This window comes from Eretmochelys imbricata, chromosome 11, assembly GCF_965152235.1.
Source record: "Eretmochelys imbricata isolate rEreImb1 chromosome 11, rEreImb1.hap1, whole genome shotgun sequence".
NCBI lineage: Eukaryota > Metazoa > Chordata > Testudines > Cheloniidae > Eretmochelys > Eretmochelys imbricata.
Window position 1 is genome coordinate 14,098,697 of NC_135582.1, and position 26,514 is coordinate 14,125,210.

Here is a 26,514-nt window from a genome sequence, read left to right on the forward strand (position 1 = left end):
GGTGGTTCCAGAGAGGATGGTTCTAGACTATTCTCAGTGGTGGAAGAGGACAGGACAAGGAGTAATGATCTCAAGTTGCAGTGGGGGAGGTTTAGGTTGGATATTAGGAAAAAGTTTTTCACTAGGAGGGTGGTGAAACATTGGAATGCGTTACCTAGGGAGGTGGTGGAATCTCTTTCCTTAGAAGTTTTTAAGGTCAGGCTTGACCAAGCCCTGGCTGGGATGATTTAATTGGGGATGGGTCCTGCTTTGAGCAGGGGGTTGGACTAGATGACCTCCTGAGGTCCCTTCCAACCCTGATATTCTATGATTCTATTCTATGATTCTATGATTCTACTTGTAATATTTGTGTTCCATATTGTAAAGCAATATTTGAGCCGTTGTATTGTGTGCCACTCTGACTGTAGGAATCACCATACAAGAGAGGGACATTAATTAGTGTGAAGAGCTGCTGTTCTACAGAAATTGTGATGCCCTTCCGAAAAGAGGAGACCCATCAATACCAGACAGGCTAGGAGTAGATCTCACAACTGGAGAGTCCCTACATCTGGACTGAGGAATTGTCAACTACAGGACTAAAGACTCTTCTTGTTGTTTTGCTCTCCATCCAGTGAAGCTGAGACATGCAAGTGTTTCCCTCCCATCAGCTGAGTTTGCAGCTCAGAGCCCATGGCAGGAGAGGGATAAAAACCCCAGACCAAAAGAACTAACGATCTCTATGCAGCTGGGACTCTGGAAGACAGGGTATTTCTAGGTATAAGCAAGAGACCCCGGCTGCTTAGCCTGGGTTAGCCCTAGGGACAAATAGGGCTCACTAATTATAGATGCCTATGTTACCTGTTGAAACCCAAGACGAACTCATTCACCTGTCTATGTTTGCTTGATTTAACCTTGTAAATAACTCTAATTTCCTTTTTCTATTTAATAAATCTTTGGACAGTTTACCATTGGATTGGCTACAAGCACAGTCTTTGGTGTGAGACCTAAAATACAATCAAGCTGGGGTAAATCTGGTCCTTGGGGATTATGAGTAACCTGAATATAGCTGTGATTCTTGGTGTAAGGGGCCATCTATTGTAGAGATATGCTCACTCGTGTGGCAAGACAGACTGGAGTACCCAAGGGGACTGTCTGTGACTCCGTTTTAAGGCTGTTAAAGTGCCTGACGAGTTTGCACTTGGTGCGGTTGGTTGGTGAAACCTAAGTTTAGAATTTATAACAAGTTTGGGGTTTGTGCCCTGATTTTTAACAGCCTGCCTTGACACGTTTGCATCACCGTTGGGAACATCACAAGCCCCACTCATATAAAGGAGAGAGAGCAGATGGCAGGGCATTACCTCAGCTTTGGACCTCATTTCTCCCCCTGCTTGTGAATAATTCTCATTTAGCGCTGTACTTATATGTCCCTGGTCTTTGAGCATCTCACCGTCATTAATGGATTTCATCCTCCCCACACTCCTGTAATGTTGGCAATTATTATCCATGTTGCATAGATGGAGAAATGAGGCACAGAGAAGATTAAGTGACTTGCCCGATGTCACACAGGAATTTTGGGGCTGAGCTGGGAATTGAACCTGGGTCTCCTGCATCCCCATCTAGTGCTCGATCTACTAGACAATTCTTTCTTGCAGTGAAGACTGCAAGGCCCATTTTCTCACCAGCATTCTGAGGAACTGGGGAAACTCCGGTGAGCGACTGTTAAGCTCTTCCATCAGAACCCAACCTCTGAAAACAGATGGATGTTAATGACCAGGCAAAGGGGCCTTCCCAGAGGAGTCTGTCTGGATAATTGTATTTTATAAATATATTAAGTAGCACCCTGAGCAATGCATAGAAGCTCCATTTGATGGAGTGAGTGTATAAACCTAAGTATTTGTGCAATTGTTTGCAGGATTGACTCCAAATTTGTATCCCCTGTATATATTTCTACAATGAATGAGGTACTCAATATGCTTGTCCTTTAACTCATGTTTCCTAATTTCTTAATTGCATTTTCCTCCCAATTGCTGTTAATTTGCCCCTTTCCTTATGAAGATGACTGAAATTTTACATGTGCCAGAACAAAAGAGCATTTAGCTGGGAGGGGCAGGGGAGGAGAGGAAGAGAGGAAAAGACTGCAGTTTAAGAACTAAGAAAAGCACTGGATTAATTCTCTGCCGGCAGCTAAACTGAGAGTTCATCCCCTAATAGACCATTTCAAAGCAGTTAGATTTACTCCTTTAGACTAACCATACTGTCTGAACAATATTTTATGCCTGTACTAATATATAATAGGTTATAGAGACAACTCAGATGTCAAGAGTAGATAGTACTGTCAAAGTAATTTGTCTTGAATAATAGACAGACTGGCATGACTTTGAAGAAGAACTCATTCCACATTTGAATGGGCTTTTTCTTTCATTTTAAAAGCACAGGCTCTGATATTTAAATCCTGTGGCACTGTACATCTCAGCACAGTGGGTACTTTATGCATGCTATCGAAAAATTAGTTAGCATCATCAAGGTGTTTGGGAAATGTTTTGACTGCTCTCCAGTCCAGGAACGCTCAGAACAACCGCCTTGACATTTCTGCAACAGCTGGTACTTCAAACCCAGGTGCTGCCAGGATTGAGATGAACAAAGTGGGTTGGCTTAAGTAACCCAGTGCCCGCAGCTCACCTTCTCCGAAGCTGGATAAAGTTCAGTGAACTTCAAAATAAATACGGTTCAGCTGTGATTTTTCAAAGTCGGCTCAGGGATTTAATGCTCAGTTCCTACTGGGCATCCACATAGCACAGGCAGATTTTAAACCTTCAGATTTCATTTCCACAGGACTCTGCCCTTTGGGCTGCCAACTAAAACTGGAAGCAGAAGTGACCAAACATCCTGAGGAGGGCTATTCTCAAGGCCTCGGCCCCATTACATATTTTTAGAGGAAGTAGGAGAACTGCCCAAGGGGGCACCAATTTCTTTAATCTTTTCTTCGACTGGAGGGTCCCACAATTCTCATCATCTCCATTTATCTCCCTCCTGTTTCCCTCTCCTTTAACCGCAGCGCCTGCTAAAGTTATGTGGCTTATTCACCGCTACTCCCATCTATGACTGGGAAGGGCACAGCCAGGCCCTTTGTGGTATAGTTGTAGCCAACCATGAATTAAATGGGTAAAATTTTTGATCAAACTGTTGAATTCACAAAGAAGCAATTGACAGAGGTACATTACCTGCAGGATCTGAGTCCACTGAACACAAAGAAACACAATATTATTAAAATACATTGGAAAGCCACAGGAAAATGATAAGTAACCTCCTAAATACGCTGTTTGTTACATGACATTCTAAAAATGTTATTGTTAGCGGTGTTTTAAAGCTTTTATCACCCTCCTCTTACATGTAGTTAACAAATACAAGAATACTTAAGGGATATGGGAATTCATTCTATGAACAGTTTGTTATCCAGACCTATCATTTGGCCAAATATTCTTCTGGAGTAGAAAGGCTTAACTGAGGTACTTGTTAAGAAAGTAAATATGGGAACTTGGGAAAGGCCAGAACAGTCGTAAGAGAATTCACTGTCTTGTATTAAAAAGGACTTTTTAAAAAATCTGGCCAAATTTTACTTTGCAGACTACAGATTGGGCCAAATTCCCATTTACACTAAGGTGTCTTTACCCCACTTTGGCAGAATAAATGGACAGTTGAGTGAGGGCATAGTACATTTACACCCGCCTCAGGTCCCACTGCCAGTTTGGTGGAAAGGGGCCGTAGTGTGAATGAGAATCTGTCCCATTTTGTTGTACCAGTTCTTGAATAGGGCCCGATCCTGCAGTTGACTCTGCACAGACAGACTCCTGTGCCCGTGCTGACCCCCCCCTTGAAGGCAGTGCTGTGGTATATTGGAAACTGGTTAAAAATGACCAGCTATCTATTTAGGTGTGAGGGTTTCCTGGTCCTACTTGTAGGCTAGTGGCTCTGGGGGAGGGCAAGTGATCTGGGTCATCTGAGTGAGTCAGCAGACAGTGAGCCTGGAAAGAGCCAATTTAAAAGCATGGTGGGGTGAGTTGTGTGCCTTAGAGGGCAGCCAGCTTTTGGGTTCTTATTTGTTATCATCCTTAATATTAAGAAATAAAGTAGATTTATGTAGCAGTCATCCAGCAAAAATATTTATGTTTTTATATAAGGTATGTTCATAGCATATACACATAACAAATGGGCTATGTGTGTGGGCTATGCATGGAGTCCATTGTAGGGTCAGGGCTGTAGTAATTATCAATCCTTCATTATAAATGGACTTGGAGCTAGGGATTGTTACATGATAAATTCTGTGGAGAATAAACAGATTATTGTCCACTCCTCTGCACCATGGACTCACTTAAAGGCCAGACAGAAGCTGGCTGTGTGTGTTGTGAATTGTGTTATGTTCACAGCACGCACATACACACGCACACAAAACTTAGATAAAAATATCATATACTCTTGCTGGAAGGTTGCAGTGTAGTACTACTTTCATTCTTAGAATTCAGAATGATAACACACCAGACCCCCAAATCAGAGAGAGACAAAGCAGGCTGCTCCCTTAAACAGGGAAGCACAACTCACCCCACCTTAATTTAGAGACTGATGCTCTGCTGACTGACTGCTGCTAGGCTCAGCTCTCAGGCTTCCCTACAGAGCCCTCTAGCCTGCAAGCAGGACCATGAAAACCCTCTGAATTTTAGAGTGATCATTTACAATTTTGAACACAGTTTCAATAGACCACGAATTGTAGGTGTGTCTAGAATGTAGAAAAAGGGAAATTTTATACTTCAGAATAAAGTAAACAAATTAGATAATATGTCTAACTACCTGGTGTGTGGGTGCAAATGCTGTCTTCAAGGTGGGTTTTTACACGTGGAGATAAGTGTGTGCAAAATCATACCAGTTTAGAGGCTACTACCGAAATGTGGCCAAATGTTTTAAAATTTATATGACAGTGGTACAGTATTTAATTAAGGGTCAGACCCTGCAGTCCTGAACTCAGTACGTATTGAGCATGCTCGCTGCCTTGGAGGTTTAGGGATTATGGGGCTGATTTACTGTTGCCCTGTACTAGATTAGCCGTGTGCCACTGTGCAAAGTGAGTGCAAAACTCTTCTGAATCAAACTGGTAGCGCCTCTGAGGCTTAAATTGCAATGGGCTTAAATTGCAGCAAGGATGGTTTAGGCTGGACATTTGGAAACACTTCCTAACTGTCAGGGTGGTTATGCACTGAAACAAATTGCCTAGGGAGGTTGTGGAATCTCCATCACGGGAGGCTTTTAAGAACAGGTTAGACAAACACCTGTCAGAATTGGTCGAGTTATTACGTAGTCTTGCCTCAGTGCAGGGGACTGGACTAGTTGACCTACTGAGTTCTCTTCCAGTCCTACATTTCTTTGATTTTACACCTGCTGAGTGAGTGACTACACAAGGTGAGGGCAATAGTGAATCAAGTTCCATGCCTGGAGATCTCCCGGCACTTTATGGAAGAATGCAAGTAATACGCATTAATATCCCTATTTCATGGATGAGTCAATTGAAGAGCAGAATGACTTGTCCTACTGGGAGTTAGTGACAAAGCTGGGTGAAGAACTTAGGCATCCTGATGCCAAGTCTCATGCATAAGCCACTGAGCCATTGCTTGCTGGTAAAGCACCCCTTGTCCATTGCTATTACTACCACTGACATCTGCAGCCATTTCTATGCAAGGCATGTTATTCTTATCAAATCTTGTAAGAACCCTCTCGAGACTTTGCAGTTGATAACTAAAAGAAACTCCTTTATGTTCGTAATGATAAAACAAAGCATCAAGTCATTTGAGTTGATTTTACCCAAGACACTTACTGAGTTATTGCCCTCTCACAGCTGTCATGGGCTTGAAGCTTTCAAAAGCCCATTTTGTTTCTGCTCAGAGCTCGTTCATTGTCAAAGGCTCGTGCTTTACTCCTGGGTTTGCCTGTGGAGCTCAAAGAGGATAAGTTACACAGCTCCGCAAAGTTAAACAGAAAATGCTGATGGTTAATGAACGTGTCTGATTTTATGCAGCAAATGTTGCAATTTCCTTTTCCAAACTCATTCCAAATTACACTTCACTGCCACTAACAGGGGAGTTTTAAAGGGCCTAAGGGCTTTAGGAGTGCAAATCCCATTGACTTTCATCAGGACTAGTGTTCCTAAATACCTGGGGGAGAGATTGTCAGTGATGCCATGTCATTTAAACTGCATTGCAAAACCCACTAGATTCAGGTCCTCGGCTAGTGTAAATTACCGTAGTGCCATTCAACTGAGCTACACCTATTTACAGCTCTGGAGGATCTGGCCCCATTACTACTGGGGAAGAATATATGGGCCATGCTGTGTATTTCTGGAAGGGTCTCCAAAGTTGCTTTTGATCTTTTTTCACAAAATACCTTTTGCATATTCTTTCTTGCTCTTTTTGGAGTCTTGTGTACTGAGCATGAAAAGAAAAAACACGCCCACAAAGAGATTGTAAATGCTGATCGACTTCTTGTCAACGTCAGTGTACAGCGACAGTGTTGCCCGCTTTCAAATGGAGACAAAACTCCTCTCTGATTACTCAGTGCAGATTACTGAGGACAGAGCAATAGTGCCTGACTGGACTCAGGGAGGATCCTAAATCTGTTTTCTGATGCAAAATTTAGGTCATGTGGATTCATTCCTAACAGAGACACAATGAGTAAAGATCTCTCCAGTGGTTTTATTCTGCACAGAGATGTCAAAATGCTGTACTTCTCTATTCAAGCACCTGGCATGTAATGATTCTCTCACAAAAAATCATAATCCATCAAGTTCTTCTTTCAAGAATATCAATCAGTGCTAAGAACATAACTATTTTATCCTAGGAGTTCTCAATCATTTTACTTTCCACTTCATGTACATATACGGCATGGTGACATTTTAAAATTTCAGTCTGACGGGTAAAATGTCTCATTCAGTTTTTGTTGTTTTCTGTGATGACATTTGCTTACAGTACTTCATATTTCACAATTATGCCAGATTCTTTTAGCATGTAATGTACATATGTTATAGCTGGGAGCAGAATTATCTCAATTACCTGACAATAAACTTGTCTATGGTATTGGGAAATTGAAACTAAAACTAACGATGTCTGGTCTGGCCTTAATGACAGGGCTAAAGGTTTAAAAACAAAACCCCTCTCAGTAGATTTTTCCTGAAATAACAAGCCAACTTCATGATGATCCTCATAAAACTTGTAAGATGTCACCCTTTTAGATTCTTCTGAACTATAGGAACCCCTGTCTGCTAATAATTGATGTCTCTGGTGTTTCTCCATTTTTAACCACCTTCCTCGTCAGGACAGAGGTAAGATTAAATGATACATCCACACTGCAAACTGTCTTTGGCTTTCCCAGCCTTATTGCTACATGTCTCCTGCTGGGCAACTACCCCGGCTAATTCTGATGAAAGCAAAATGGAGAACTTTGCTTGTAACCTAACAACTTGCTTGGCTTTCAGCAGTTCTTGGAAGGATGGAGGAAAAAAGTAGGTTTTAAAATATACTGTATCAGGACATAGGACAGGAAGGGACCTCCTTGGTCATTGAGTCCAGTCCCATGCTATCTCTGGCAACCCCATTGTATAATCCAGTTCATAAACCTATCAAGCTCCATCTTAAAACTAGTTTGGCTGTTAGCCCCCACTGCTTCTATTGGAAGGCTATTCCAGAACCTTCTATTTCTGATTATTATCATTGCAGCAATGTCCAAAGGGTTGAATCAGGACAGGGGCCCCACTGTGTGAGGCACTGTGCAAATAAACAACAAAAGACAGCCTCTTCTCCAAGGAGCTTACTAGCTAAGGCCCCGATGCTGCAAACACTTATACACATGCTTAACTTTACTACTGAAAGCAGGTCCATTGAAATCAATGGGACTATTCCTGGTACAGTTAAGGACATGCATAAGTATTTGGAGGATCAGGGCCTAATTTAGGACAAGATGCAGCCACTGAGTGTGGAAACAGTAGGATGGAAGAGGAGCATAATAGTAAAACATGCAGCTACACAGGCTAGCTACATGCGTGCTGTTGATTATATTTGTGCACCTGTTTCATAGTGCAATCAAGAACACATACGGCCCTCTGAATTGTTACACCAGGGTGGTACAAACATTTCCCCTGATCCTTATTTAAGTCATGAAAATGTCTGCAGCCAAAGCACCTTGCACTGTGAGCTCTTCTTACCAGCTCAACAGGGTTGTTCTGGGCCAGTACTTGGGTTGGAGATCTCCACAGAGCACATGGACGCATTGCCTTAGCACAGTGTTTTGGATCACCGTGTTGCTAAGATCTGGACCATTTGCCGTCATTAAAATGGCACCTCTGGTACAAAGAGGGGTGTTAACCCCTGAGTCTCAGCCAAATTCTAGCTCAGGTTAATTACACCTTGTTTACCAAAGTCCTCCTCTAGTTTCAATTGGCTGCTGTATTCTTCACTTCCTTTCCTCAACGGTTTGCTATTATAAACAGTGGCTATGACCCTACACAGAGGAGGGCAAAGATGACTTTTACGTATCCCTTACCTACCACAGGCATATTGTGAGCTTTAATTGAGTGCTTGGAGACCCTGGGATAAGGGATAGTGCAGAAGTGAAAACCGTCGATATTCTTATTTTGAAGCTGGTTCTACAACACAGGACGTTGACCAGCTACATTGCTAGTACCCATGGGCATGCAGCTTTTTCCCTACCCACAGTAAATATCTTTTTAGCCTTCATATATAGCAAATACCTACTGCCTCTTTCAGAGGGGTGGAAAATAACTGGGCTGCTGCACAAAATGATACCAGGCTAGAGGCAGGCAGCACTGAAGGGGTTAAAAAAGGAGCCCAGATCTACTACTAAAATTAGCTCTGCAATGTAGGCAAATTAAACCGTCCAGTCTTGCGAATGTATTTTGCTCAATCAATAGCCAGTACAGCTTTACAGCACAGACAAGGTACTGCACGTCTGACACCTGCCTGCACAACAATACACTATAATGTTGGTGCACTGAGCTCGTCCATCTTGAAAAAATACAAGGCCAAATTATCTGCTGATGTAAACTGGTGTAACTCCATTGAAATCAGAGGAGCTGTGTCAGTTTGCACCTGCACAGAATTTGGTCCACAGGCACTATTTGGTACACACATTGCATAGGACACCACCCTTCCCTGCATATGCTTCTGCTCTTTTGTCTGTGAAAGTCCAACAGTGCTGAGGATATAACTCTGGTCCATACATGCTATTTCGATAGCGAATCCAGTTAAGCAGCTGTCATCCCATCTGCACACCTGAAGTGTGCTACCCACTGTCAAAACAGTTAGAAACATGTGTGCCCCTCACCCCAATGAGCAGGTGAGAAATTGTCTTTTTGCAAAGTGTCAGCATTTGTTACTGGCAAAGGCAATGAGGAAAGCTTAGGGAAGCTCAGCCTGAAAGGCAGCTCTCTGAATGGGCTCAATGAAAGTTGCTTGCTGCATTTAATGGATTTGCTCAGACACCTGAGAGGCAGAACGTGTCCATCCACTAAACTAGCAATGATAAGTGTAAAAGGGGCAGAGGGGAGAAATTCATGACTTGTCCACAAGGTCGCCTTGCTACATTAATTGAAAGCTAAAGGTGGCAGAGCAGCACTCGTTCATGCAAAGGTCAGAGCCAGGTGCCAAAAGGTATTTTTTATTCCTCCTGCCAGCTAGCATAATAAACATTTAGAGAGATTCAGAGCTTTATTTTACTGATGAGCAGGGGAGCTGGTTGCTTGGTGAAAGGCATCTGGGAGAGCAACACAAATTAGCAGCAATCATGACATGAAATGGACAGAGACCCTGGGAAAGAAAAACACGTGTTTGAAAAATCCATGGAAAAAGCAAAACACACTTTGACCTGGATGTTGTATAAAAGGGAATCAGCCACACCAAGAGGAATCTGCCAATGCTGGCAGTGGTAAATTATTTTCCTGGAGATGATGCTAATCGGTTTGGTTTAGTGTAGCATAGTCTGGTTTGAGGACAAGGCACATGTCAAAATGGAGCTTTGCTAGCTGGTAAGTGAAGTGGGTTTCAGTCCATGATGGATTCCACCAGCCTCAGGGAACAATAAATGGTAGCATCATTGCATTCCCTGTAAAATGTATTTATTACAAAAACTCATCTTTTGGCATCACTGTCTTCATCTGATTTTACTTCTGCAGTCCAGCTAGACACTTGGAGTTTATGCAATGTCTATGTGAGGGAACTTGAGGGAGACAGGTGGGATTAGACTCCTAAGTCTTAATGACAACTCTGACACCAGTTTCTGGGCAGGTCATGTGCAGCCACACTCGCAGACGCGGCCTCTAATTTTAGCTTCCTCCATTGTTGGGTGCCCAGGTTTGGTCACTGAGAGCGAAGGGAGCTTCCCAGTGATTACAGCTGGTGTTTAGGTGCTTAGAGTAACCCACACCCCTCCTGAGTGTGGTGGTCTGTCCCCTCTAGTGGCATGCAGGCCACTTAGAGATTAATGAGTCTGCTGCAGCCTTAGCTAAGGGCCAGGTGGCTTTTAGCTTATGCAGTAGAGGCTCATGCATTTAGCTCCACAGGTCCCAGTTCAATCCCACCCACCGACGACCAGAGTTTGTCAGTGTTCCACTTAGCACTTCTCAAAGTCAGACCCAAGGTATCTCAAATTGGGGTCCCAAAATTAAAGGCCATTTTTGAAAATCTGACCCTAACCTCTTCCTCAGTTCCTGCAAACTAGAGATAATAATAGTTACCTACTCCACAGGGCCAGCTGTGGGGATTAATGAGTCAGAAATAGGGTTCTCTGCTGACATAACTCCATTGACTTCAGTAGATATGCACCAGGAGAGAATTTGACCCTTTGTGTTTATAAAGACTTTGAAGGTGAGCACTGCTCTGTAAGCACTAAGGAGTCCCACCATGAATTCAGGAACACATTTGCACAGGCTGAGGACTAGCCAAGAGTTGCCTTTGTAGGGACTCACCCTCTTTGTAGCAGTGAGCAATGCTGAGATGGTCTATGGTTATAATATTGCCATTTGTTTTAGAGATATCTCCAAGGAGAAGATTAAATCATATAAACAGGAAAACAGTAAAAAAAGCAAGCAGTTCTAATCAGAAGTGTAAATGCAGGTGTAGTCCTTTTCCCAGGTCTAACCTTTTAAGAAAATCAAGAGCGAGTGTCATGGAAAACACCCATGATGTAAGCTATTCAAGCACAGTGCCCTGCCAGCAAAGTTTCTCTCAGAGCAGTAGCTACCAGGATTAGACTGAGGACAGAGTTGACCTTCAGGACAGGTTAGAAATGACTCTTCATTCTTGTTGTTCCTCTGTTCTTCTGACTACATGTTCAGTGTTTAAGCTCCACTCCCCTTTGACGTGAGGGCAGTTTCTGGGCTGGATCCTGCTCTCAGTGAAATATGTGGCATTTTTGCCAGTGATTTTAATGGGGTCAGTTTCAGGGCCTACATGAGTGAAGCAGAGGCCTCAACTGATGTATCGCCAGTAAAGTCAATTGAGCAGATTTACAGCAGCTGAGGATCCATCCCATTACATTTTATTCTCAGTTCTTCTTGGGCCCAATTCTGGGAGTCCGTAAATCCTGTTCACACTATCAACCAATGAGATGCCTAGTTAATATCTTTTGCCATACAACACACACTCAAATCTCTTTATTTCTTATAGTAATATTTACTATAGATTGGATGGAAGAGACATAGGCTCTATTACTTATAATTATTAACAACCACCACCAACAATGAATGGTTCAACATTAATTTTATCATTGACTTCAATGGGAGCAGAAGCCACCTCATACACAGTCTTTTCATCCTTTAATGTTGACTGGCCTAAATTTATCTGTCAACTTTCCCCAATTTCTCACACCAAGTGTGAAAAGGACTAATTTCCTAAAATACTGATGAATTCGCTAATCCTGCTGTTCATACAGGGATCATAAAACTCAGTGTCCACTTTCATTTTGATAATTCACATTAAAACTGTGAAGCATGTTATAACAGTGCTGATAGTTCAAAGATGCCAGCTTTCTCTGCATTTCTAAAATTATCACCTAGCCAGATCAAGAGAGCACTGTATTTTCCCCCAAACATGAAGGCCAAACATATGCTCTTGGTCAAGATGACCATTAGTTTAGATTAAGAGAAGAAACAAACAAGAAAGAACCAAAATTAAGTCTGCAGTGGAGAATACATGGTGTATGTCGCCTCTGAGTTGAGCACAAAATGGCCGCCTGTCTCTGCGGATAGCTGAGACCTACGTGATTTATCAGCAACATTTTAAAAAGCAAATATAGGAGATCAGGACCTATGTCCCATAGGCTCCTTTGAAAATCCCAACCTGAAAGTTTAAAAGTGCAGATTTAAAAAGGGGAAGAAAGCAAACTCTTGCCGTGCTGAAATGGTGAAGGATCCTCACAAAATAAGAGCAGAAATGCACAATTTTCCCTTCAATGACGAAGAGAAATTCTTGAGTTCTCATTATTACCTCTACTGGATACAAGTGATTGCCCACTTACTAGTGGGCCCACATTTTGCCCTTAGGTATGTTCTTGAAATGTCGTTGAAGCCAACAGGAGCTGGATTCACATAACTGAGAGCAGAATTAGCCAGTTGGTTGTCCAGTTTTTTCATGGCAAGGGTGTCATTCCACATGAAGCCAGCTGCCGTGCTTCTCAACTAAGAGCACGACTGGCCTAAGTGTCACCTAGGGCTGTCAAGCAATTAAAAAAAATTAATCACGATTAATCGCACTGTTAAACTGTTAATAATAGAATACCATTTATTTAAATATTTTTGGATGTTCTTCTACGTTTTCAAATATATTGATTTCAATTACAACACAGAAGACAAAGTCTGCAGCGCTCACTTTCTATTTATTTTTGATTACAAGAATTTGCACTGTAGAAAAACAAAAGAAATAGTATTTTTCAATTCACCTAATACACGTACTGTAGTGCAATCCTTTATCATGAAAGTTGAACTTACACATGTAGAAATATGTCCAAAAAAACTGCATTCCTAAAACAAAACTATATAAAACTTTAGCGCCTACAAGTCCAATCGGTCCTTCTTCTTGTTCAGCCAATCGCTCAGACAAACAAGTTTGTTTACATTTGCAGGAGATAATGCTGATGAAATGCATGAGAAAATCTTGAGAGTTTGGCACCACTAGGATGGTAGCTGAGTCAGTTCAGGAGCACCGAGGAGGAATCAGGACCCTTTTACGCCCAACCAGCAGCTTTTAATTTTTGGATGCATAGATGAAGGCTGGGGAGAACTCTCTCAGACCTGATGACCACAGCCATGAGTATTAAGTGGGAGGATGCAGCCTCACAGGAGGAAAGAAGTGCCTCCAAGCACCCACGCAATGATCTGATGAATTATGCATGGCATGTGTCAAGGTTCCTCCCCCACTCTGAACTCTAGGGTACAGATGTGGGGACCTGCATGAAAAACCTCTTAAGCTTATCTTTACCAGCTTAGGTCAAAACTTCCCCAAGGTACAAAATATTCCACCCGTTGTCCTTGGACTGGCCGCTACCACCACCAAACTAATACTGGTTACTGGGGAAGAGCTGTTTGGACGCGTCCTTCCCCCCAAAATACTTCCCAAAACCTTGCACCCCACTTCCTGGACAAGGTTTGGTAAAAAGCCTCACCAATTTGCCTAGGTGACTACAGACCCAGACCCTTGGATCTTAAGAACAATGAACAATCCTCCCAACACTTGCACCCCTCCTTTCCTGGGAAATGTTGGATAAAAAGCCTCACCAATTTGCATAGATGACCACAGACCCAAACCCTTGGATCTGAGAACAATGAAAAAGCATTCAGTTTCTTACAAGAAGACTTTTAATAAAAATAGAAGTAAATAGAAATAAAGAAATCCCCCCTGTAAAATCAGGATGGTAGATACCTTACAGGGTAATTAGATTCAAAAACATAGAGAACCCCTCTAGGCAAAACCTTAAGTTACAAAAAAGATACACAGACAGAAATAGTTATTCTATTCAGCACAATTCCTTTCTCAGCCATTTAAAGAAATCATAATCTAACACATACCTAGCTAGATTACTTACTAAAAGTTCTAAGACTCCATTCCTGGTCTATCCCCGACAAAGACAGACTATAGACAGACCCACAGACCCTTTGTTTCTCTCCCTCCTCCCAGCTTTTGAAAGTATCTTGTCTCCTCATTGGTCATTTTGGTCAGGTGCCAGCGAGGTTACCTTTAGCTTCTTAACCCTTTACAGGTGAGAGGAGCTTTCCCCTGGCCAGGAAGGATTTCAAAGGGGTTTACCCTTCCCTTTATATTTATGACAGCATGTCAGAAATCAAAAGGAGTTTAGGCTCCTTTCGACCGGTACCCAAGAAGGAAGTGTTCCTAGTTCAGCCCAGAGGTGCCCTGGCACACCTTACCCATAACTATTTCACATTTGGGGACAATGTATACCTTCAGATCAGCGGCACTGCTATGGGTACCCGCATGGCCCCACAGTATGCCAACATTTTTATGGCTGATTTAGAACAACGCTTCCTCAGCTCTCGTCCCCTAAAGCCCCTACTCTACTTGCGCTATATTGATGACATCTTCATCATCTGGACCCATGGAAAAGAAGCCCTTGAGGAATTCCACCATGATTTCAACAATTTCCATCCCACCATCAACCTCAGCCTGGTCCAGTCCACACAAGAGATCCACTTCCTGGACACTACAGTGCTAATAAACAATGGTCACATAAACACCACCCTATACCGGAAACCTACTGACCGCTATTCCTACCTGCATGCCTCCAGCTTTCACCCTGACCACACCACACGATCCATCGTCTACAGCCAAGCTCTGCGATACAACCGCATTTGCTCCAACCCCTCAGACAGAGACAAACACCTACAAGATCTCTGTCAAGCTTTCTTACAACTACAATACCCACCTGCGGAAGTAAAGAAACAGATTGATAGAGCCAGAAGAGTTCCCAGAAGTTACCTACTGCAGGACAGGCCTAACAAAGAAAATAACAGAACGCCACTAGCCGTCACCTTCAGCCCCCAACTAAAACCCCTCCAACGCATTATTAAGGATCTACAACCTATCCTAAAGGATGACCCAACACTCTCACAAATCTTGGGAGACAGGCCAGTCCTTGCCTACAGACAGCCCCGCAACCTGAAGCAAATACTCACCAACAACCACATACCACACAACAGAACCACTAACCCAGGAACTTATCCTTGCAACAAAGCCCGTTGCCAATTGTGCCCACATATCTATTCAGGGGACACCATCACAGGGCCTAATAACATCAGCCACACTATCAGAGGCTCGTTCACCTGCACATCCACCAATGTGATTTATGCCATCATGTGCCAGCAATGCCCCTCTGCCATGTACATTGGTCAAACTGGACAGTCTCTACGTAAAAGAATAAATGGACACAAATCAGATGTCAAGAATTATAACATTCATAAACCAGTCGGAGAACACTTCAATCTCTCTGGTCACGCAATCACAGACATGAAGGTCGCTATCTTAAAACAAAAAAACTTCAAATCCAGACTCCAGCGAGAAACTGCTGAATTGGAATTCATTTGCAAATTGGATACTATTAATTTAGGCTTAAATAGAGACTGGGAGTGGCTAAGTCATTATGCAAGGTAGCCTATTTCCTCTTGTTTTTTCCTCCCCCCCCCCCCCCCAGATGTTCTGGTTTAACTTGGATTTAAACTTGGAGAGTGGTCAGTTTGGACGAGCTATTACCAGCAGGAGAGTGAGTCTGTGTGTGTATGGGGGTGGGTTTTTGGAGGGGGGTGAGGGAGTGAGAGAACCTGGATTTGTGCAGGAAATGGCCTAACTTCATTATCATGCACATTGTGTAAAGAGTTGTCACTTTGGATGGGCTATCACCAGCAGGAGAGTGAATTTGTGTGGGGGGGTGGAGGGTGAGAAAACCTGGATTTGTGCTGGAAATGGCCTAACCTGACGATTACTTTAGATAAGCTATTACCAGCAGGACAGTGGGGTGGGAGGAGGTATTGTTTCATATTCTCTGTGTATATATAAAGTCTGCTGCAGTTTCCACGGTATGTATCTGATGAAGTGAGCTGTAGCTCACGAAAGCTCATGCTAAAATAAATTGGTTAGTCTCTAAGGTGCCACAAGTACTCCTTTTCTTTTTGCGAATACAGACTAACACGGCTGTTACTCTGAAACCTGACATATAATGGAGTAAGTCCTGCAGTTCTTACTCAGGCACAATTTCCATTCACAGCTGAAGGCAGAACAAGGGAAAGAGCTGCAAGTCTGATTTTCCACAGCCCCTCTAGCACGCTGCACCCGCAAGTTTCCACTCAGAAAAAGGGAAATGGAAGGCGCAAGGTTTTAGCCATCGAGGCAGTCTTAAAGCACAGTTAAATATTTCAAAATGAACAGAATTCTTTCGCTGCAGCAAAACACACACAACCTTCTTAGCACGCTAGCTATATGGGGAATTCCCCACGGAGAGCAAGTGTGCAAAATATTAATTACCTTGGCAGGTTAAAAAAAAAAATAGACAAATCACTGCGGACACCAGTTGAGTGTCTGTGAAGGTAGCAGTTTGACATACATACAAATGCGGCTGGAGATGCCTGTTTATTGCCAGTCTTTAGGAAGAGCGGACCAGACTTTAAGAACCGTGATGTTGTGCTCTATCATGCAGGATGTTTAATTTGCTTGAAAGTAGCCACCATGTCCAGCCTTTTCGGTTTCTGATCACTCAGCGAAATCATTTCTTTCCTCAATCCATATGATTAATTTGTCAAAAATCAACTTTTGATTTAAAGGGGCCTGAGCCAAAGTCTATTGAAGCCAATAGGACATTTTCCACCGGACTTCAGTGAGCTTTGGATCAGGTCCTAAGGGCCCCAATTAAAAAAGAAATGCTGGGCACTTGACCTCCAAACTCCAACTGAAGTCAGTGGGAGCTACAGGGTCTCAGCAGCTCTGAAAATCAGGCCCCAGGCACCTAAAACTTCCTTATGGTTTTTTACGGAAGGGATTTTAATTCGTGCCTTTGAAGTGTTAAGAACGGGTGAAGAGAGCTGCACAACAGAAGCCATTTGCTGTGCACAAATTTTCATCGGTCCTACAAAACCAAGGGACTCTGCTATGCATTCCTTAGCGCCGTCCACTGGCACCTTATTCACGCTTTACATATATACAGACAAAGCACTCTCATCACATCAGCTAGCTACCTTCCCTTGGAAGTCAGCCAGTGAGCGTTGCGTGCCTAATCCCTGTTGTGCCTTTGGCAATTTCCCCCGGATTACTGATGTGCTGGGAAGTTTGGCCATAGAGTATTTTTAATACATGTAAGTTGGCTAAATAATCTTTCAGCCATGGAAACAGCAATTCTTAAAACTGGCTCCAAAGCAAGTCATGTGGGAAGAGGGAAGAGTTTTTCCTGAAGCTATTCAACAATTTCTTCTGGTACAGCAACAGCGGCTGGGGGCATCCCTGGTGGCATTTTCACTGTTGTTGGTTAATGAGATACTGTCCCTCCATCAAGATCAGCTCTAAAATATGGAGGAACACCACCAACAGGACTAATAAGCATCAGCTGATATTTGTCCCTTACGTGTCTCATTTGAGAGCTTTTAAAATAGAGCCAGTATAGTCCAGTGGATAGTGCACCGGACTGGACTTTGGGAGACCTGGGTCCTATTCCCAGACTAGCCACTGACTCTGTGTGACTTTAGTAGAGTCACTTCTCTTCTCTGAGCCTGTATCCCATCCCACCTTTGTATGCCTTGTCTATTCAGGATGAAAGCTCCTCAGCACAGGGACTGTGTCTTACCCAAATGAAAATACAGTGCCTACCACAGTGGGGCCTTATGTCAGTGGGCGCAACTATAATCCAAATAGTGTGCAAATCCTGCATCAAGTTCTCTTTATTATGGACATAGGACAAAAGCACAACAGCTTGTTTGTTCCTGATTACAAGTTTGTCTGAATTTGACAAACATTTGACAATTCCAAATAATCACCTGTTGGGGTTCTTGTCCAAGACAGGCTCATGTTACTACCTGTACCTACTATAAGATCAGACTCTATACCGTCTGGCTCTGTGGGTCGACTGGAGATAAAACATTAAAGATAAACCTCAAGAATTTGAATATTCCAAGGTTTAAGATTATTTATAATAGACCAAAGCAAACCCCCCAAATCTAATGAGGAGACATTTGCCAGATTCAGGTCCAGATCTGGGATTGGATTTCAAAATTCACCCTCAAAATTCAGTGGTTTTTGAGATGCAGAGTTATAATTTGGGGCCATTCTGTTATATACATCCAAACTGCAAAGAGATTTAAGGTTTACCTCCATTAAGAAAGTTTACACAGGGGTTATTTCATTGATGCAGATGCACAAGTGAAAACCCTTCATGTAGATGTGCTACCCTACCACAAAATGGAGTTTACACCAGCATAGCTTAATTCAGTGATTTACTAGACTATAGATACATTGGTGCAACCATTCCTAATGTAAACAAGTCCATAGTAAATCTTGGGCTTTTTGCATAAATGAAGGAATTTTATTAAGTGGCAGCTGTTTCTTTTAAGAATGTAGAGAGGATCTCCGTCCATTTCTCCAAGCCAGGATTAGAGGACTGCCGACACACAGGGTCACTTTAAGATGGACAGTAAAACATCACGTCCAATAAATGATTTTAGAAGCCTGGCCTACTGGCTAAATGCATAACTCATGCAACAAGCTGTCTGAGAGTCTTTCATTAGATCCTAAATAACTGCTCCTTATAGACCTTTCTTCACACATGTGATCCTCACTGGTAGAGGAGGGGCAGGGAGGGGAGGAGACCCCTTTGAAAATTTGGATTCATAACTCAGCGTTTATTTTATTATTCAGGCAGCAGATGGGGGGGGGGCAGTGAGGAGCAGGAGCTGGAAAGAAACAAGTCTGCTTCAAACATTTCAAAGTGAAAACAAACTTGGAAGTTTTTCACAAAGTTGGGATTTCATTGTGTTTGCTATAATTGCCTTTTTGGTCATTTATTACCCTTTGCACATAACAGCACTGTCTGACTTGCATTTAACAACTCTTCTTCTTGGACAGCCTTGTGAATGTCTAGCTACATGTTCTCACAGAGATGATAAATGCTGAGCAGACAAAACCTCCTGTGGTTCAGGAATGTTTACTATCAAGCTCTCACATAGTACATTTCAGCAGTAGATCTCAAATCACTTTGCAAAAGGAGATCAGTATCCTCACCCCACTTCAGACAGGAAAATTAAGGCTCAGAGAGGGGAAAGTGATTTGCCCAAGGTCACCCAACAGATGAGCCAGGATCGGCACCCAGGTCTCTTGAGTCTCAGTGCATTGGACCAACGAGACTCTCCTCTTCCCTGCATCCCAATCTTCTTATCTCTCAGTCTCTAGTGAAGAGAAGGTCTATCACAAGTTATCCTCAAGCTGGAACACGATCTCTGGGAGCCACACATGACTTTGACCATGGTTTTGAAGTCAGCGCAGGCAGGGACAAATCAGGGACCAAGGCCCACCCACAACCAGAGGACACTACCTTCAACACAAATTTGGTCCTAACTACTCTGTTTGCAGAGCCATGGTTAGCTCTGTATTAGCTAACCTGAGTCCTCAGTCCTGCTCTTGCTGGATGTAGTTTCAAGTAAAGACAACCCCTCCAGTCAAGGCTAGAGTGTTCTCTACCCCCTTCCCCACTACAACCTGCCTAGGGAGAAGGGAAATGGGCACTGAAAGGTGAAGTAATGTGCCCAAGTCACACAGCTGTCCATCGGACAGAGTAGGGACTAGAACTCAGGGCATGGGGCTAGGTGGCAGCAGAGCAGGGTTGTTGTTTTTTTAAACATTTGCCTGTTGTTTAAGAGATTGTATTTGAGTTTGGAAGTGGGCCCAGGTGTGGGAATGGAGATGCGGAGGGTTAAGCATTTGTTTCCGGAACTAATTTATCCATCCCTACTCATCAGCGTGGTATTAAGGGTCACGGAGGGCACGCACCTTTTCTGTGATTCATGCTTCTCATTCCCACTAGCACAAGAGAGTCGCGTGATTGTATCGGCGGCTGGACAGAATCTGTCGTTTAGATCCTGTGGAATCAAAGATTTTAACCGACCCGTGGTCACCCAGTGCTTCACGGCTGTCCCTATGTTGTACAGCAGGGTCATTTGGAAGCTCACAGGCCCCATTTCCACATGGAAGGGGAAGGAGGGGAAAGGGTGTTTAGCTAACTTGAGTTACCTCAGCACAGTAAACTCGTCCAGAAAGTCAGGCTGTTTGTATTTCTGCAGCTTGAGCAAGAGCCTGGAGCCACAGCCACAGGGTCAGAACTCCAGTCTTCCTGTTGAGGCCCCGGTTACAAGGCATTGAGGCACAGGCTTAACTTAAATGTGTTTATAATGGGATTTTGTGAAGCATTTTAATTTCGATGGAACTGCATCACCGGTGGAAACTGATTTCAGCAAAGCTTTTCTGACCAGCTCTACTCAATCTCCCTTCTCTGAGCTTCCTCCCGCTTGATAACATCCTGCTTGCAACATGGTGGCCAGATGTGATAGTATCCGATAATTACTCGCCTAGGCTGAGATAGGATACAGCTCAAGACTGCATTGGCCTTTTTTGCTTCCCTATCACATTGCTCTATTGTGCCCACCTTCTTTACAGGATCAAGATGTGGCACTCCAAAGACAATACTCAGGATGAGATTGTATCTGCTATTAAGTGGATACTGCACTTAAGCTTATTATAGTGTGTGTGGGGGGGTGGTGTGTGGTGGCCATGCTTACTAGCTACATATAAAAATTCAACAGCCTAGTTGTATACCTAGAGTGCTGCTCTGCTAGGTTGTGGTGGCATCTGCAGCAGAAGACAGGGAGTTGCAATAGAGTGCTCCAAAACCATTTAAAGGGATCTACTCAATTCCTATACATTACACACAGCTTGGGACAGGAGAGAAACTGTCGCCGTTTCAGGTTTCTCATCACTAGCCCTTTGGGTTGACTATGGAGTGGTGTAGATAGGCAGAGGATTTTCTCCAGTCCTCCTCAGTCTGGAGGACAGTTGCTGCAATGGGCGGGACTTGAGGGTGGCATGTATTGATAGGGAACAATGCTTAGCACTTGGCCATGAGCATGGAAGAAATACAAGGGCAAGATTTGGTCATACGAATACATTTTTAAGATCTGGAATTCTCTTCTGCAACCTTTACTCACAGGGTAGCGGCACTCAAGTCAGACCGTGCACACGCTGCTGGTAAGGTGTTTTGGGGATGGAAAGTGCTACATAAAATTACCTCCTGCAGCATTAGAGAAGAATTCAGCTTTGTTAGTACTTGAGATCCTCCAATCAGCTCAAATCGCGACATTCATGATATCTTATGAGCAGACACTGACAGCTCAAGAATTATATCTGGTTGGTCTGATGTTGTCAGCTATTCGCACCAGAACTCCTGTTGATTTTATTGGGAATTCTCCTCTTGGAGAGGATATAAGATCCAGAAGCCAGCTGCTATGAAGGAGGACTGGCGTGGGAGGAAGAAGTATAGTGGAAACTTGTTATGCTTTGCAACCCAATAATTTTTTAATAAAAATGGTTTCAAAGAGCTGTTAAACTAATTTGTACTCTATTACTTCACTATAGGTGTGAATGGGTTTGTATGTCATACTTTTAAAGGGCCAATCTTGTTGCCACTGAAGTTAATGACAAAACTCTCAATGCCTTCAGTTGGGCAAGATCAGACCCACAGTGTTCACTTTAAAAAAAATGAATAGATGTGTTGTCCTCCTCTGTGGCTCACGTGATGCTTTTGTATCTTGACCGGCTGATCAAGTCTTTCATTGTTTTCCAGCTAGTGGAATTTTCCACCATAGCAATAACCTCAGGGGTATTTTCAGTCTACAAAAATATCTTGACACAACATAAAATGCATATTCTCTTCCAGAAGGAAACGTTGAACAGTTTGACAATATTCTTAATCTCTCAAGATATAGCCTTCCCCGCATGCCCTGGGCCAGTTTGTAAGAAGAACAAAGAGCAACAGTGGAAGTATTCTACTGTTGCTTCTTCATGCTGTACTGCTACACCTGGTATCTTTTGTTCTATCACTTGCCTTTCTGGAGCAATCAGTCAATGACTTAACACTTAACAGGCAAAACATTTTAAATCCTTTATCCTATTTTTCTTTGTTAGTACTGAGAGGAGATATCAACTCACCCCTAATTGGGACTATGTTGGACTGTATTGTTTTATGAATGCATAGAAACACCTGCTACCTGCCATTCAAGCAATGGGGAGTAATCAGTCAGCCACTCAACAATTACCAGGCAAAATGAAGCTTTTGAACTAGCTATTAGAGTACATCATTTTGGCGAATGACTGCAATTGTCTGACAAAGCATCTAGATGACCTAAAAATAGCTTGTGTGTTTCATATACATAATCTATAAATAATCTACAGTTGATTTCTTTCATAGATTTCTAAGAAGCTCTGGCAAGTTTTATAATTAATGATCATTAAGATTTAGAAGACAAATTAGTCATTCATTAGCTCAGTGTTCAAGCTAATGAGCAATAAATGTTTATGAAAGACATGATTTATTTGGTCTTTAATGTCTGTGTTACAATGGCAAGACACAAATGACCTATTTACTTGCAGCAGGCAAGGGATGGCAAGACATTCTATAAAACCTCATGGGGCCAGATCCTGAAAACATTACCAGACACAATGTTTGTTATTGTTGAGTCACTGGCTTTGTTTTGGCTAGGAAGAGTAACCATAGCCAACATTTGACAGCTAAGCTTGACGTTTTTCCTGCTGGTTAGGTCCAAGATTGTTATTAACATTCCATGATGTATAAGGCTATCTATGTGGGGCATTTAGATATACAGGACATTGCCCCTGGTTTTATTTCCTTGTCACAGTGCTGAGGACAAAGATGTTTGTCTCTCTGAGGGAAATACAGAACGGTACCTTGAGGTATAGAGTTCCTTTAGATACAGTCCAAACAAGTGAACCCAACTGCTACAGCATGAGCTAAAAGAAATGTAAAGCTACCTCAGTGCTTCTATTACAATTCAATTTTGTATGTGCTGTCTTTCAGAGACGCTCCCCACACTGCTACTCTACTGCCTTATATTTAATATTTAATTCAGAACAAAGCTCAGAAGTAATGACAAACAGAATGGCGGGGGGGGGGGGAAGTAGCACAGGATGTCACAGCTGATCCTGAAAGGAAAAATCAAAAACCAGACCAGCTATACTGTTTTAAAAAGCCAAGAATAGGCATGGATGCTTGCTACATCCTCCTCTATGGCAGTGTCATAGCGTAGATGCTTCCTACATTGACGGAAGGGATTTTTCCATTGATGTAGTTAATCCACTTCTCCAGGAAGTGGTAGCTAGGTTGACAGAAGAATTCTTCCGTCAACCTAGTTGTGTCTACAGTAGGGGTTAGGTCTATCTATGTTGCACAGGGCACAAAATTTTTTCACAGCCTTGAGCAATGTAGCTAGGTTGATCTAACTTTTTTAGCAAAAAGAAAAGGAGGACTTGTGGCACCTTAGAGACTAACAAATTTATTTGATAGTCTCTAAGGTGCCACAAGTACTCCTTTTCTTTTTGCGAATACAGACTAACACGGCTGCTACTCTGAAACCTAACTTTTCTAGCGTACACCAGGTCTGAGTGTCACCAACACTTAAAAGTAGCTGATGCTGTACAAACTATCTTTTCAACTTAAACTACCCACCAGACAACTGAGCCAGTATTTGAAAACTCTAATGGGACTAGGAGAGATTAGTGATTCTGACTCCAGCACTGGGAGAAATTGTGGGGGGAGGATTATTAATAATTTGTGTTTATTTTGAAAAAAGTGCACCTCTCCAGTGCTTTTTGGCACATGCACACTTGTTAAACACAATTACTTAGAACCCCTGTCTTCCAGACTGAGCCCTATTTGATCCTCTCCGAACCCAAAATGATTCTCACCTGCTTTCTCTTCATTTTCCAACCCCTACCCCTTCTACCAAAAAGAGGCCTGGGAGGACAAATGAGCTTTAGTGCATCACCAGAAATGTAACAGATCTTGGACTTGTTGAAATGGAACACCAAGGATAGGGACCCCAGTCAAGGGTCACTTATTGAGAACGCCTTGGTTCTAGCCCCATCACTGTTATCTTGAGCATCTTGGATGATGTCAACTGCTAACCTCAGAGGAGCAGAGAGGTGGCTCTTAGCTAACGAGGCCCCAACCAATTCAGTTGGTCCCCAAAGGCTGTAGAGCAAAGCTATTTTTTTGTGTGGAATTGTGTGTGACTGATGCTTAATGATGGGCTTGCTAGAAAGACAGACAACTCCTCCAGAATTCTAGCTGCCAGCTGATTAGATAGTAAAAATAAAGTTCAAGAAGGGCAGCACCTTATCTTTCTAAATATCTGATAGACTGAGTGCGTAGACTAGAGCAGACCGGGAACCCACACATGCTAGTACCTATTACTCGGTGCTGGGAGGGAAATCTATTAAAGAAAGGGGGCAGGTGCATACCCTCATTGGAAGGAAGACATTTCCTCCTCTCTCTTTATACAGTATTCACCTTAAAAAAGTGTGTGTCTAATCACCTTACCTTTGTACTTGCAGTAGGCCAGCTCTTTCGTATAGTAAGTATACATGATGAACAAAATCAGTATTTGCATTAAAGACGAAGTAGGAGATTTTTTAACTCCTGACTGCTGTGCTTATGTTGTTTCTACATCAAGCTACAGCTGTGCTGCTGAATTTGCGAGAGCAAGAATTTTTGAGAAATTGGTACAGACACACATTTGGGCCCTACCACTGACTTCCTCTATTTGAGAGTACCACCTACAGTTAGTGTCAGGAATGTTAAGAATCCATATGTCTGTCCCCAGAATATTTCCACATCTTTCTTTCAGGGCTCTCAACTTTGATAACTTCAATGAGCAAAAAAGCAAGTGAAACTAAATAGCTCATTGAAATACACTGAGGGAGACAGCCTAAAACCGCTTTAAAATTAACCTAAAACAAGAGAGCCTCTCTGCAGATGAGTGGTACTTGGCATTCCTGCCTTTGGACTAGATGGCCACTATTTTTTTGTGGAGACTAGAGACAAGACTGAGGTGAGTTAGTCTCCAAACAAATCTTACAACTCTTCCACAGAGTTTAAAAAACTCATCAACATGCACTCAGCATAGCAGCCAGTGCCTAAGGTTCAAGAGGATGAAGAAAGGAGTCATGAAAGCATGTCGCCTTGGTTTTTCAATACTCAAAAGCCCACAGTGTACCGTTTAGGATGTTGAAGCCACTTCTGGGAGAAAGATTCCGGCGGGTTCACATACACTGTATAATCTCCTTAGGGCTGCCTTCAGTTCTGGAGTAGACCAATAACTCTATTGGGCTTAGAGAGGGCAAGATGTGTTTTCACTCACGCAGTTTCCTGCTTTGTCATCGTACAAGTAAAAAAAGCCTGTACAGATTTGGGATGTTATGTGAAAACTCCTCACCCTCTGAACTTGGAGGCCTGGGGGAAAATTGAGCCAAATCAGCCCTAGTTTTTGTTTTGGCAATCAATCAAAACTAACCTTCAGACTCATCCTGCAATCCATGTGGCAGTACTTTCAGTAAGATACATATTGGCCCCGCTATCAAAGTATTCAGCCTTGTGCCTAACTTTACGCATACAAGTAGTCTCGCTGAAATCCAAAAGTCTCTCAGACCTCATTCAACAATGTTGGTCCAGCAAAGCACTTAAATATGCACAACTGAGCGTGAGTAATCCCATACCTCCAAGAAGACTGCTGACATGGTTCAAAGTATGCACAAGCTTAAGTGTGCTTTGCTGATTTGGGGCTGTAGATCGTAAAACCTGAATATTTATTGTTAATATAACCTGCACCATCCTCAGGCCTGGTCAATTTGGCTGTGCAAACAGACCCTCAAAAACAGTTGCTGATGTTTTAGTTAATCTTTCACCTTCCGGGAATCATATGACTCTCATCCAGAGGCAGACAATCTGGTACATGAATAAGATAAGCAATTTGTGGCTTTGTAAGAGGTCAGTGCATTTAGTTTATACCATGTAAGCAGCACACTCCTTCTTATATTTAACTTTTCCTGGCCTAACCAGTAGCAGCAAAGGCATTGCATTTTCCCTTGCTGTTTTAGAAGGAGGATGTAGCCCCTTTAATTCTAGCCTACAAGCTCTGCAGAAAACTTACAAATGAAAAACTCTTGCCAATAATCAGATTTGTAGTCAATATGGTAACATGCTGCAGACATGTTCTAAATCTCCTACCCAAAATAGCGGATGATGAAGCAAGCTTCTATTTTTTAATAAATGGATTGTTTGGCATTCAGAAATCTTGATTCCCTTCCCCAGAATTACACTATTGTGCAAAAGCGCTCTATGTGAGCTTGAAAGCTTGTCTGATAAAAGATATTACCT